Below are 12,628 nucleotides of genomic sequence, written 5' to 3'. Positions count from 1 at the left end.
AAATTTAGTAGCGAATGGTTAAAACATATTCGTGGTTAATAAAAGAAAAAACGATTAGCCTATAGTATTCACTGTACTGTGTGTCCTTCGTATTTTAGTGTTTCTTAATATTATATTAAAAGCACGTGACCACTACTTTGCAGAAAACAACTATAAATCTTATGATAAAGTGATGGTAAGTCTAATGTCTTAAGTTAGCTTTTAATATCCGGATTTCCCTCGCAGAAAACCTAGCAACTCTGCTGACAGCAGAAACACGTTATTAAAGGTATATCGCAAAGGAAGTATTGCTCCTGTAAATAAAAACATTTAACTTTCGGATACGCAATACAACGCGTATTCAAATAGTGGTTTCGAAATCTCGCGCGTTTTCTTCCAAACAAATAGCGGCTTTCCGCTGCTTCAATTTGGGAACATATTTCTCACTTCTCCGCTACGGCGTGGTACGGGCTCGTATAACAAACATAGGCTTACTAAATAACCATAAAAAATGCTGCGGCTGCAACCCTGAGAATCCTGTTCACACGTCGCTACTTCTAAGCTGACGCGCAGCATGAAAAAGTAGCGGGCAGCAAATTCGGCAGCCGCTACTTTTCGGAATGCACCGTTGTTCACACGTCGCAGTACGAGAGTTGCGCAATTTTTTGTACTACGGCGCTGCAAAAGTAACGACGTGTCATAGTACCTTTAGAAATCTCTCTCTCTCTCTCTCTCTCTCTCTCTCTCTCATTATTTAAATAGTAAATTATGTATCAATGGAGAAAACCTATGTTCATGTGGGAAATTTTATACTCTCGTGTGGGACTACCAAAGTAGAGAGTCTGGCAACACTGTGTACAAGAATAGATTCAACATATCGATCCAACTCTGGTTGAATTTTCGATTGCTTATTTATCGAAAATCTCGACAAGAGGGTTGTTTTCATGGAGTAGAAGAAAAAATTGTAAGGAACACTGAAGAGAATTTTCTGAAGTAGTATGTTCGCATGCATGTAGGCGTAATGGATATTTATCGCCTTCAAACGAAGTAAGCGCGAAAAAGAAGAACGTACGCAATGTGAGACAAGTTACTACCAATAAGTTTCTGGTAGCCAACGTTTAGCCGTAAAAGGTAAATTAATATACTAATTGTTTTAATGCCTTGTAAGAATAAATCATATAGTATTTTGGACATAATTTTGAGGTTTGAATGTGTAGTTTAGCGTATGCTTTATATGTGGTACCTATATGTGTCCCCCGCAATTAATTTTAATTAACATGCATTTCGCTATGTCAATTTGTTACTAGGTCTAGTTCAATGAAATGTATGTAGTAGCATCAATTTACAGTAGTTCGTGTTGGGATATTTAAGTGTTCATGGGTTAGATGGGATAGCTATCAGAACTACCTGTGCTCTAGTTTCTCTTTTCTTTAGTCTGTTGCGCGTTTTCTCGACAAAATGTATTTCGGACGCCTTTTGACTTGAATACGTACAAACTAAAATTAATTATGAATAATTTTAACCTTGTCATAGTCCTCGGTCTCCTGTTAATTAGCTATCCCCTCATTTGCCCAAAGTAAATAATCGCCTATATAACTTTAATTTAAAGTTTATTCACTGGCTTTCAAGCATACAAACATATCACTGATAACCGAGTCTTAATGTTGAACGGATTCATTGTTTATATAGGCCGAATTGGGCCTATCTTCGATATCTCCCCACACCACATGCGGGACTGACGTCTGATTTGCGTTTCGTTATGGGTTAGATGTGTTAAATGAGGGACTAGCTTAGTGACATGAGACCAAGATATATGACAAGATTAGTGGGTTATTTGAATGATGTGAGGCCGAGAAATGTACTTATTTACATCCCATGGTATTAGTGCATTGCTTCAGAGCTAGAATATGGAACAAAAATAATCTTAATAGTAATATAAAGTCTTAATTATAGTCACAGTTTAGTTTAAATATATACAGAAGAGTTTTACAATATAGTCTACTAGTACAACACAAAGGTTTAGTATGAATACTTAATACAACACAGAAATATTCATGAAGCGTTGTTGAATGTCATGAATTCACCTACAGAATAGAAGGTGTGAGATTGTGAAAAGGTTTCAATGATTTAAGTACGTTTTCTCTCATGTGTAGAGTGTGGGTAGAATCGAAGTTTCACCAATTTGGGAGTAATATTTTGAAGCCTATGTGTTTTCTAGTTCAAGTGATTGTTACATTCCAACAAAGAAGTTTTGTGTTTATCGATTCTTCGACATCATTTCCATATTTCAATCTAATATTGTAGGAAAACTGAGCAGTATTGTGTGGTACTAAATTTGATTAGTCTACACTGGTTTTATCAACATTAGTGCACTAAATCATTCATTAATTAGATTTAATAGTGTCTTGTTTATAAAGCTGTCGTATTTTTTTACTTGAGATAGTCTCACTTTTATCATCTACAAATGAGATTACCTGGGATAAATTATTTATAGTTGACATGGATCTAAATTCTGATACATTCCAATGAATGCTGACAAGTGCAACCCAGAACCTAGCAGAGAGATTGCAGCATGCTCATAATATGTGTATAAGATTCATCTGCAATACGCGCAAATTTGATCATGTTAACACCATCCCTCGTGCTTCTATCATGTGTTCGCCTGAAGGAATGAAGAATCATGCATTCACTGACACTGCTATTTAAATCCTTACAATGACCAGCTATAAAACCGTTAATAAACTGATGCTCGTGTATCTCTTTACTCACTGAAAAACTTCCAAGTTACTTAAGTATAGTTATTCCACAAAACATTCCACTCTCAATAGACCACCTGATACGAAATAAGAATAATCCTTTGTTAGGAAAAAAAATTGAATTCTAGAAACAACTAATAACAAATCTGTAGCCAAAATTTTCTGGTAATTTTCGATTTTCCAAAAATAATTGGTGTTAACATGTATAATTAACCATCCTGAGACCGAAAATAGCTTTTTTGAAATTTTTGTTTGTATATCTGTGTGTCTGGACGTTTGTTACCTTTTCACGTGAGAATGGCTGATCCGATTTATATGAAAATTGGAATATAAATTAAGTTCGTTGTAACTTAGATTATAGGCTCTATGTCATTCAAAATACTCTATTTAAAAGGGGGCTTATAAGGGGCCTGAATTGAGTAAATCGAAATATCTCGCTTATTATTGATTTTTATGAAAAATATTACATAACAAAAGTTTCTTTAAAAACTATTTCCGATAAGTTTTATTCTATGCAAAATTTTGATAGGACTGATATTACTGTGATGTACCAAAGTACATATTCCCGTGCAGGAATTCTGCATTACCATATGGCGAGATATATCTTTTTTAAAATGACAATGCTTTTTATATCATGGCCACGTCAGATTAATATAAGATTAATAAAGGTAAAACAAATGACTGCATTTATTGAAGGCGGCCTTGGAGTCCTTGGACAACAATCGGATTAATATACGGATGATGTGATATGTGTTTATAATATACTAAATATTATTATATTATAAAGAGAGAATGTTCGTGTTTTTGTATGAGGCAATCTCAAGAAACTATTTAATAGATTTAAATAATTCTTTCATCATTGGAAAGTGTAGTTCCTTTAGATGGATGTAGGCTTTATGCCATTACAGAAGCTCATGAGTGAATCGAGGACTGGGCACAAATGCGTATAAGGTAGGACTAAACAAAATCTTATGCACAGAAAACTTTATATAATATCGAAACTAATAATTAACTATATGTAGGCTTACTGCAGTTAAATTTAATGCTATTTGGAAGTATCATACTGAAATTTGATGTCTGATTTGCGTTGCGTTTTTTATGAAAGAATGAAAGCCAGAGATGGTATAATTTTACAAATATACACGCGGCACATATTAAAGCCGTGTCTCAAAGTTACATTTTCAGCTGAAGTGAACTAGATTGTTGACTAAATAGCCGGATGTGACGTCAGAAGTTATGATCCAAAGCTACATAGTGCATAGCAATCAAGTCCGTAGTAGCTAGTAAACGAAAATGCTTGATTGTTGACTTGATCACTAAGGGTCGTATTCATAGATGAGACTTTGGACCAAAGTTGACTTGGAAAGTACAAAGTCACCATTTCCTATTCACAGTCGACACTTTGACGAAAGTAAGGCTGTGTCTCAAAGCTCAAGTCCATACTACACACTAGTGACTAGCAACTAGGTGACTTGTAAACTACACACTAGGGAGCTTTGGAAATGTATGCTTGAAACATGGCCGTCTTTATAGATTATTTTTGTAAAAAACCATGACATCAAGGTGGAGCATTGAATTAAGAAGGCAGTGTCCTAATGCAGTTGAATTACGAATTATGTGGAAAAGATGAGGGCTTAATATATTACAATAATGTTTAAAACATTGTACAGAATGTACTAACAATGTCAGTGTTCAAAGTTAACGTGTTATTCTACATTATATTTACATTACTTCACTTCCAAAGCATTTTCAGATTTCATAACTCCAATTGCTGATGAGGTATCCATGTTTATTTAGTGAACAAGTCGACAATCGAGCAAGCATTTTCGTTTACTAGCTACTACGGACTTGATTGCTATGCACTATGTAGCTTTGAATCATAACTTCTGATGTCACATCCGGCTATTTAGTCAACAATCTAGTTCACTTCAGCTGAAAATGTAGCTTTGAGACACGGCCTTAACTTCAATCGTGACTTTACTTCGAAGTCGCCGAAAATCTAGACTTTAACTTTGACCTTCGTTCGAGGACATAAGAGGAAAATGACTGATATTTGGAAAATAGTTGAATTTGCCGAGAATATTGATAACATGCAGTAGGGCTATAATATTAAAGCTGCTCATGTTCCTTAGCATATTATTGTAGATTGTAAATTCAAATCAAGCTACAGATTTGATAAACAGACAGTATTAGATATCCTCGTCATGTTTCAACATTCATTGATGAATAATAATCAAAGAGGATTATCTGTTCCACCAATAATACAACTTATTTCATCGCGATCTTACGCTGTAGGTAAGGATTGATAGCTTAATATTGATTTTGACTATTTAATTCTATGGAGGATAGGTTATAGGCTACAGTTGCATATACAGTTAATTTATAATCCTTGGGTCGTCATAATAATGTTTTCTGCATATTGATTTCAAATAATTTTTAAGTAGTTTCTACTGACATGCAGGAAATAACTCTGCCAACTGTCAGCAGGATAATATGTCTCTTTCATAGTCAGTCATTTGTTGCATCTTCTTATCTTCCATATATTCAGAATAAAATTATTTTATAATGAAACAATTTGAGGGCTTCATGTAGAACTAACGTAACTACAATCGATGTTTTATTCACAAGAAAATTCTTAACAGGCAATACTATTTCAGATGAACTCTATACCATCATGTTTTGCAGTTGCGAATTGTGTTATATAAAAGACTGTTCGGAACTGACCAAGTAGAATTATTATCGATTAGTGTAAAGATCTAAAAATGTCAATTTTTGTACTTACGTTAATTTCACACTAAGCCCTCGAATAATATTATTCTTATGTAAAGCTGCAAGAACGGTTAACAATCGCTTAATATGTACCAATGTTCAATTGTTTCGTTGATTTGTGACTCAAAAGATGGCTTTGATTGTGGCAGTGCCTACTCTATTTCAACTATCTATTAATTTAATTCGTTTAGGAGGCAGTGACTTTGATTGCCAGCATTAGAACAAGATCGTCAAATCTAGACTTACCGAAGTCAAAGTCTCAGAAGTATCGTCTATGAATAGGACTTTTAACAAAGTTAAACTTTACTACTTACTAGAGTCGACTTTGAGAAGTCTTCATCCAAAGTCTCGTTTATGAATACGGCCCTAAACAAACATGGATACCTCATCAGCAATTGGGGTTATGAAATCTGAAGATGCTTTGGAAGTGAAATAATGTAAAAATGATGTAGAATAATACGTTAACTTTAAACACTGACATTGTTAGTACCTTCTGTACAATGTTTTAAACATTATTGTAATATATTAAGCCCTTATCTTTTCCACATAACTCGTAATGAAAAAGCATTGGGACACTGCCTTCTTAATTCAGTGCTACACCGTGATGTCATGGTTTTTAGAAAAATAGACAGTGAAGAAGGCCATGTTTCAAGCATACATTTCCAAAGCTGCCTAGTGTGTAATTTACAAGTCACCTAGTTGCTAGTCACACAGTTTAGTATATACAGTTGCGAAGCTCAATACTTACTAAATATGCAAACATAAGACAGTTGAAATATGCATCCATAGATAGTTGCTAGCCAACAGGATCGCTACTATCGCCTCATCACAGACTCTTTCCCTAGCAGACCAGAAAATGTATTGTACTTTCGATATCGTGTTCTTTTGAAAAATTAACACCTTCCTCCTACTATTGAAATACAAAATACATATGGTTTATATATTATTTTCATAAATTATATATTATATTCTATAAACTCACCTTCCTGGATCTTTCGGAAGAAGGATAACTCTGACCTCTTTTTCTTAGAATTTATAGTGCTACAAACGTCTCCTTGTCCCATATTATTATCAAATTATTGTATTTTAGCCATTTACAGTTATTACAACAGATAACGAACATTTCACAGTTTACACAACTTTTCACAACAATGCGAAATGCGGCACAGTCAATGCCTTTTCGATCTAGACCATATGTTCGGGTTTTCTATTTCAGTTTATGTAGCTCAGTGAATTTTTATATTATAACTTTATTGCGTATCATACTAAGTTTTATTTAGTATAATGTGTCCATGAGTTCCCTTCACTTCTTGTTGCGTAATACCCGTTGTTGCAGAAATAATTACAAAACTGTGTTATTTTAATGTGAAGAGAATTTTACATGTTAACATAATCTTTTCGCATCAACATTTTAAGTTTACAATGGAAGCTATTTTGAGGTTTAATAAAAAAGAATTTATATTGTGATTTCATATAGCACATCTACCTTCCTTAATAAACACAGAAAATTAATCATACCACTCCTATGAAATTAGTGTACGTGCGATTGTTACTTCGTCTATTAGGTAGTAGATAAATACAATAATTTAATACTCAATTGTAGTATTAAAATACAGACAAATTGAATGTGCGGAGTATCATACATGACATTATGCTTAATTATAATGTATAATTGCGAATTTAGGAATATAAGTTAAATATAGTAAACATAACCTATAATTTTCGTATGAATGGCAAAGTATTGGAGATCACTAAATTTAGACAGAAAGGGGCAACTGGTACAGTAAACATAACCTATAATTTCAACATATCTAAATATCCGTGCGGTGCAATTGAAAATGATTAAATCGTGCATAAATGAATGTACAAGAATTTCGCAATATTTAATCGAAATAAAGGCAGGTATTACACATATGAACAACGTAATTTTCACACCATAAATAATATTACATCTTAACTCGCAAGTGAATTATGTCTCAAGTGTTTCATAATCATTGTTTTAAATTCTATTACTGGAATTACACTACATTTTAGAGAAACATATGTTACTGTTTATGCATTCCAACTAATTTATATGGTTGAAACGCTGCCCTTCGTGATCAGGTTAAGCGAGTTACATGGTCTGCCTTACGGCCTGTATTAGATCTCGATGGCTGTGGCAGTCTATTGTTCCTAGTACTCACAGCGCTCCAAGCGGCTAGCAACTATCACGAGAATTGCAAAAAATCATCCCAAGCTTCGCAACTGTATATACTAAACTGTGCTAGTCACTAGTGTGTAGTTTGTACTTGAGCTTTGAGACATGGCCTAAGTATTAATTATTCTGTAACACAACTTCTTCTTCTTCTTCCTCCTCCTCCTCCTCCTCCTCCTCCTCCTCCCCCCCCCTTAGTTTAATCTCTCCCTTTTAGCACAGTCTATTATATACAGTCACGAAGCTTGGGACGATTTTTTGCAATTCTCGCGATAGTTGCTAGCCGCTTGGAGCACTGTGAGTACTGGGAACAATAGACTGCCACAGCCATCGTGATCTAATACAGGCCGTAAGGCAGACCATGTAACTCGCTTAACCCGATCACGAATGGCGGCGTTTCAACCATATAAATTAGTTGGAATGCATAAACAGTAACATATGTTTCTCTAAAATGTAGTGTAATTCCATTAATAAAATTTAAAAAAATGATTGAGACACTTCAGACATAATTCACTTGCGAGTTAAGGTGTAATATTATTTATGGTGTGAAAATTACGTTGTTCGTATGTGTAATACCTGCCTTTATTTCGATTAAATATTGCGAAATTTTTGTACATTCATTTATGCACGATTTAATAATTTTCAGTTGCACCGCACGGATATTTAGATATGTTGAAATTATAGGTTATGTTTATTGTACCAGTTGCCCCTTTCTGTCTAAATTTAGTGATCTCCAATACTTTGCCATTTAAAATTATAGGTTATGTTTACTATATTTAACTTATATTCCTAAATTCGCAATTATACATTATACTTAAGCATAATGTCATGTATGATACTCCGCACATTCAATTTGTCTGTATTTTAATACTACAATTGAGTATTAAATTATTATATTTATCTACTACCTAAGAGACGAAGTAACAATCGTACGTAGACTAATTTCATAGGAGTGGTATGATAAATTTTCTGTGTTTATTAAGGAAGGTAGATGTGCTATATGAAATCACAATATAAATTCTTTTTTATTAAACCTCAAAATAGCTTCCATTCTAAATTTAAAATGTTGACGCGAACAGATTATGTTAACATGTAAAATTCTCTTCACATTAAAATAACACAGTTTTGTAATTATTTCTGCAACATGTTATGCAACAAGAAGTAAACGGAACATATGGACACATTACATTAAATAAAGCTTAGCAATGATACGCAAGAAAGTTATAATATAATATTTCACTAAGCTCCATACACTGAAATAGAAAACCCAAACAAACATTACGGCCTGGTCTAGATCGAAAATGCATTGACTGTGCCGTATTTCGCATTTTTGTGAAAAGCTATGTAAAGTGTGAAATGTTCGTTATCTGTTGTAATAACTATAAATGGCTAAAATACAATAATTTGAATAATAATATGGGACAAGGAGACATTTGTAGTACTATAAATTGTAAGAAAAATAGGTTAGAGTTATCCTTCTTCCGAAAGATCCAGGAAGGTGAGTTTATAGAATATAATATATATTTTATGAAAATAATATATAAACCTTATGTATTTCATATTTCAATAGTGGAAGGAAGGTGTTAATTTTTTCAAAAGAACACGATATCGAAAGTACAATACATTTTATGGTCTGCTAGGGAAAGAGTCTCTGATGAGGCGATAGTAGCGATCCTGGTGGTGAGCAACTATCTATGTTTGCATATTTAGTAAGTATTGAGCTTCGTGACTGTATATACTAGACTGTGCTTTTAGGTTCTTTTTACACGACCCACGCCACCCGGGCCTTACAGGGCCGCGACAGTAACACAACTACATATTTTTACTGCTTAATTACGTATTTGGGTGAGCTACGGTAATGTATACTAAAGGCTGGTTCACAATAAACCGGAAACGAGAATCGGAACGAAAACGGTAAAATTATTAAAATGTGTACAGATGCCTCAAACTAGCAATCTGTCTCGTTCGCGCAGGTGCATAGAGCACTTCTCCCCTACCACTGTCCGCCTACTGCTGTGCACTGTGGACTAGAACGGTACAGCTCGGTTCTAATAACAGTTGAGAAGGCTGCATAGGGAGGGTACATCTTGAATACATTGTCAAGAGGTCAACTTTTCAGATAATATGACTATACCTGGGTATCGGAGCCTAGGTGGGCCCCCTTCGTTAGCTCTACTACTTCCCCTCTCCAGGCAGCTTCCTAGTTTGAGGCATCTGCATCTGTACATTTAAATGTGGGCATTCACAATTAACGAAAAGCTTGCTGGAGCCGGGATCGGGAACGGAGAGTTGGCCAAGTTTCAACTTTGGCATTCACATTTCCGATCACAGCCCACTAGATTCATTCTGTTGCCATCTAAAAGCTATTTTGTCATCGTATATTTTGTAGCAAGAAGACCGTGACATAACCTATGCATTATTTTGTTCTGTGCTGTGCATCATGGAGCAAGTTTTATTTGATGAGATTCTAATATTGAGTATTGAGGAAAATCCTCACGTTTACGATAAGCAGAGCGCCTCGTATAAAGATGAGAAAATGAAGGAGAATATGTGGCTTTCAATAGCTGCATCTTTGAACACCGATCGGAAGCGAATCATATTTTATTACTGTATTGGTTGTATTACACACTACATATTCATGCTTCAATTCAATAACTACTGTTGTGTTCATTTTTGTTCTATTACAAATGTTTCTTCTCTAATTATTTTACGTTACGGTAGACTTAAAATAGGTTGTGATAATAAAGATGCATGGGCATATTTATAGTACCGTACCTAATGAAATGTTTCAGTTGAAATTTCGAAGTTGGTTAACCTGTGTTTATGTTGGCTGCCTTGTACTCATGAGAGAACGCCATTGGTCAATTAAACACAAATAACATCAGAATGCGTAATATCGACTTTACATATCATTATTGACATACATATAAATAAATAAATGAATAAATGAAAGCGCACTAATGTGCATTGATGTGGTGGTTATCTACTGTTCCCTGCTATACTCTGTCAGGGATCGTGTTCTTTTGGTGCAAATCGAGAAGTGGTATCGTTCACATTGTTTTCCGCACAGGTTACACACACAATTGTCCGCTGGCTCGTGGTATCCTTGTTTGATACACAGCTTGTGGTGGAAACCATGTATCGACAGTCTTGTTAGGGCGCTGCGTAATTCCTGGTTTGGTCTTGTCCAGCTGCGATCGACCATGGCATCTGTGGAGTACCGTCTTCGCGCTACGAGTTGGCGCGGGGAGTAGATAGGCAGGACGGGGGAACTTCACGCTACACTCTGACCTGAAAACTTCAGTCCACTTACTTGGCTACACGGGAACGGAGTCAGACATAAAAGATTCCGCATCTTCGGTGCTGTCGCTATGACTATCATTATCACATTTTTCAAAATTTCTGGAGTATGATCTGTCCATGATAATCGTCTGTTTATGTTCCAGCCGTGTATATTAATTCGAATCTCAACAAAGCCATTAGCCCCACCGCCCCATCCTGGTGGACAACAATGAGTGTTCTGGACACATTTGTGGTAGTCAAAACTCCTGTAACATTTTTATTGTGCCAGCACTTGGGAAACTTTAAATTGGTAGGCCTATCTATCCGCATTTCGTCCAGATACAAATCGGTTTTTCCACTTTCCTAAGCTTTCTTATTTGCTGTAGATATCTTCACGTAATCTAATTTACAGTGTTTTCCTCAATTTTTTTTGCTGCACACTTCTTCCACCTGAAATCCTTTTTCTTCAGTATTCGTCTTAATGTTGTCTTTCATTTCAAATCAATTTTCTCTTGTAAAAGGGTAGACGTTTGTTGCAGCTTGGTACTATTTTTTTTACTTGTTATTTAAGGACACTGTAATAACTACTAGCTTCTTCAGTGTCGATTGAATTGGTGATGGCGAGATGGTATTTGGCGAAATGAAACCAAGGATTCGCCATAGATTACCTGACATTCGCCTTCCGCTAGGGAAAACCTCGGAAAAAACCCAACCAGGTAGTCAGCGCAAACTGGAATCGAACTCACTCCCTAGCACAACTGCAGATCAGCAGGCAAACGCGCTACCTCCTGAGCTACGCCGGTGGCCCTCTTTCTTTTTCAAATAAAAATTCTCAATTATATCTTTTTTGTCAATCTCCCGTTGAAGTCATCTACATTTGCGTTTCGGTAGTCTGGACGTTTACATTTTTTTTCTCCCTCAGGTGTCGACAACGCACTTTCTTCTGTGCAGTCTTTAATTTCATTCCTTATACGCTGTATTGTTCTTGTGGATAGATTAGAGTACTTTTCTACCTTTGCTGTAGGTTTCGTAAGAGGAATGCAAAGGCGCTGTTGTTCTTTTTCTTCATCACAGAATTATTTTGCACTTCTAATAATATTCCTTTCTTCGCTATAGATTGTAAATCCTTGTTTCCTCTTTGTCGACATATTTACAATAAACAAAAAACTGCTATAAACCTAAATAACAGTATGCAATAACATAAATTCTATTAACTATATTATTATCAACACTATTAACACGAAAAGCAAAGGATAACTAAAGCAATACAAGATTTATGGTATACTGAAAACAATTGTCTTGTTGAAACTAATAAAACACTACAGTAAAAACCCCACTATTATTTTCACAAAGTCGCAAAGATTCATAGACACGTGTAGTAGATGTTTGTGAAACAGGAATATTGCAGTGAACAGCGCGGTGCGCATGCGCGACTGTTTCCCCTCCGCCCCGTCTATGTACTTCAGCCGCCTTCTCCTGGCGTGACAACAGTAGAAGTCTTCCCAGATCTCGTCTCTCTTTCTCCGTCGATCGTGTAGAACTTCTTCTGATTTTTCTGTTGATGGCAGTAGCAGTTGCGAACGTAGATCCTCAATGAGAAAGGTTTCCCTTGCAAGCTCGTATACTAGGCACGATGGTGTGTGTATAG

The 12,628-nt window shown here is 35.4% G+C and overlaps 1 protein-coding gene across 5 annotated transcripts in view; it reads left to right on the top strand.

Moving 5' to 3' along the window:
- The first annotated feature begins 877 nt into the window (after positions 1 to 877).
- The window catches only part of wap (DDB1 and CUL4 associated factor wap), a 141,989-nt gene continuing 130,238 nt past the window's right edge, over positions 878 to 12,628 (top strand). For 4 of the 5 annotated variants that reach the window (XM_069837881.1, XM_069837879.1, XM_069837880.1 and 1 more), the window contains exon 1: positions 879 to 1,110. The gene's annotated coding sequence lies outside the window, so the exon portion shown is untranslated. Of the gene's footprint in view, positions 1,111 to 12,628 lie in introns of all 5 variants that reach the window. The other variant, XM_069837878.1, reaches the window with a different exon arrangement.

This window comes from Periplaneta americana, chromosome 10 (genome assembly GCF_040183065.1).
Source record: "Periplaneta americana isolate PAMFEO1 chromosome 10, P.americana_PAMFEO1_priV1, whole genome shotgun sequence".
Classification (NCBI taxonomy): domain Eukaryota; kingdom Metazoa; phylum Arthropoda; class Insecta; order Blattodea; family Blattidae; genus Periplaneta; species Periplaneta americana.
Note: the sequence above shows the minus strand (reverse complement) of the source record. Positions and strands in the feature narration are given on the sequence as shown.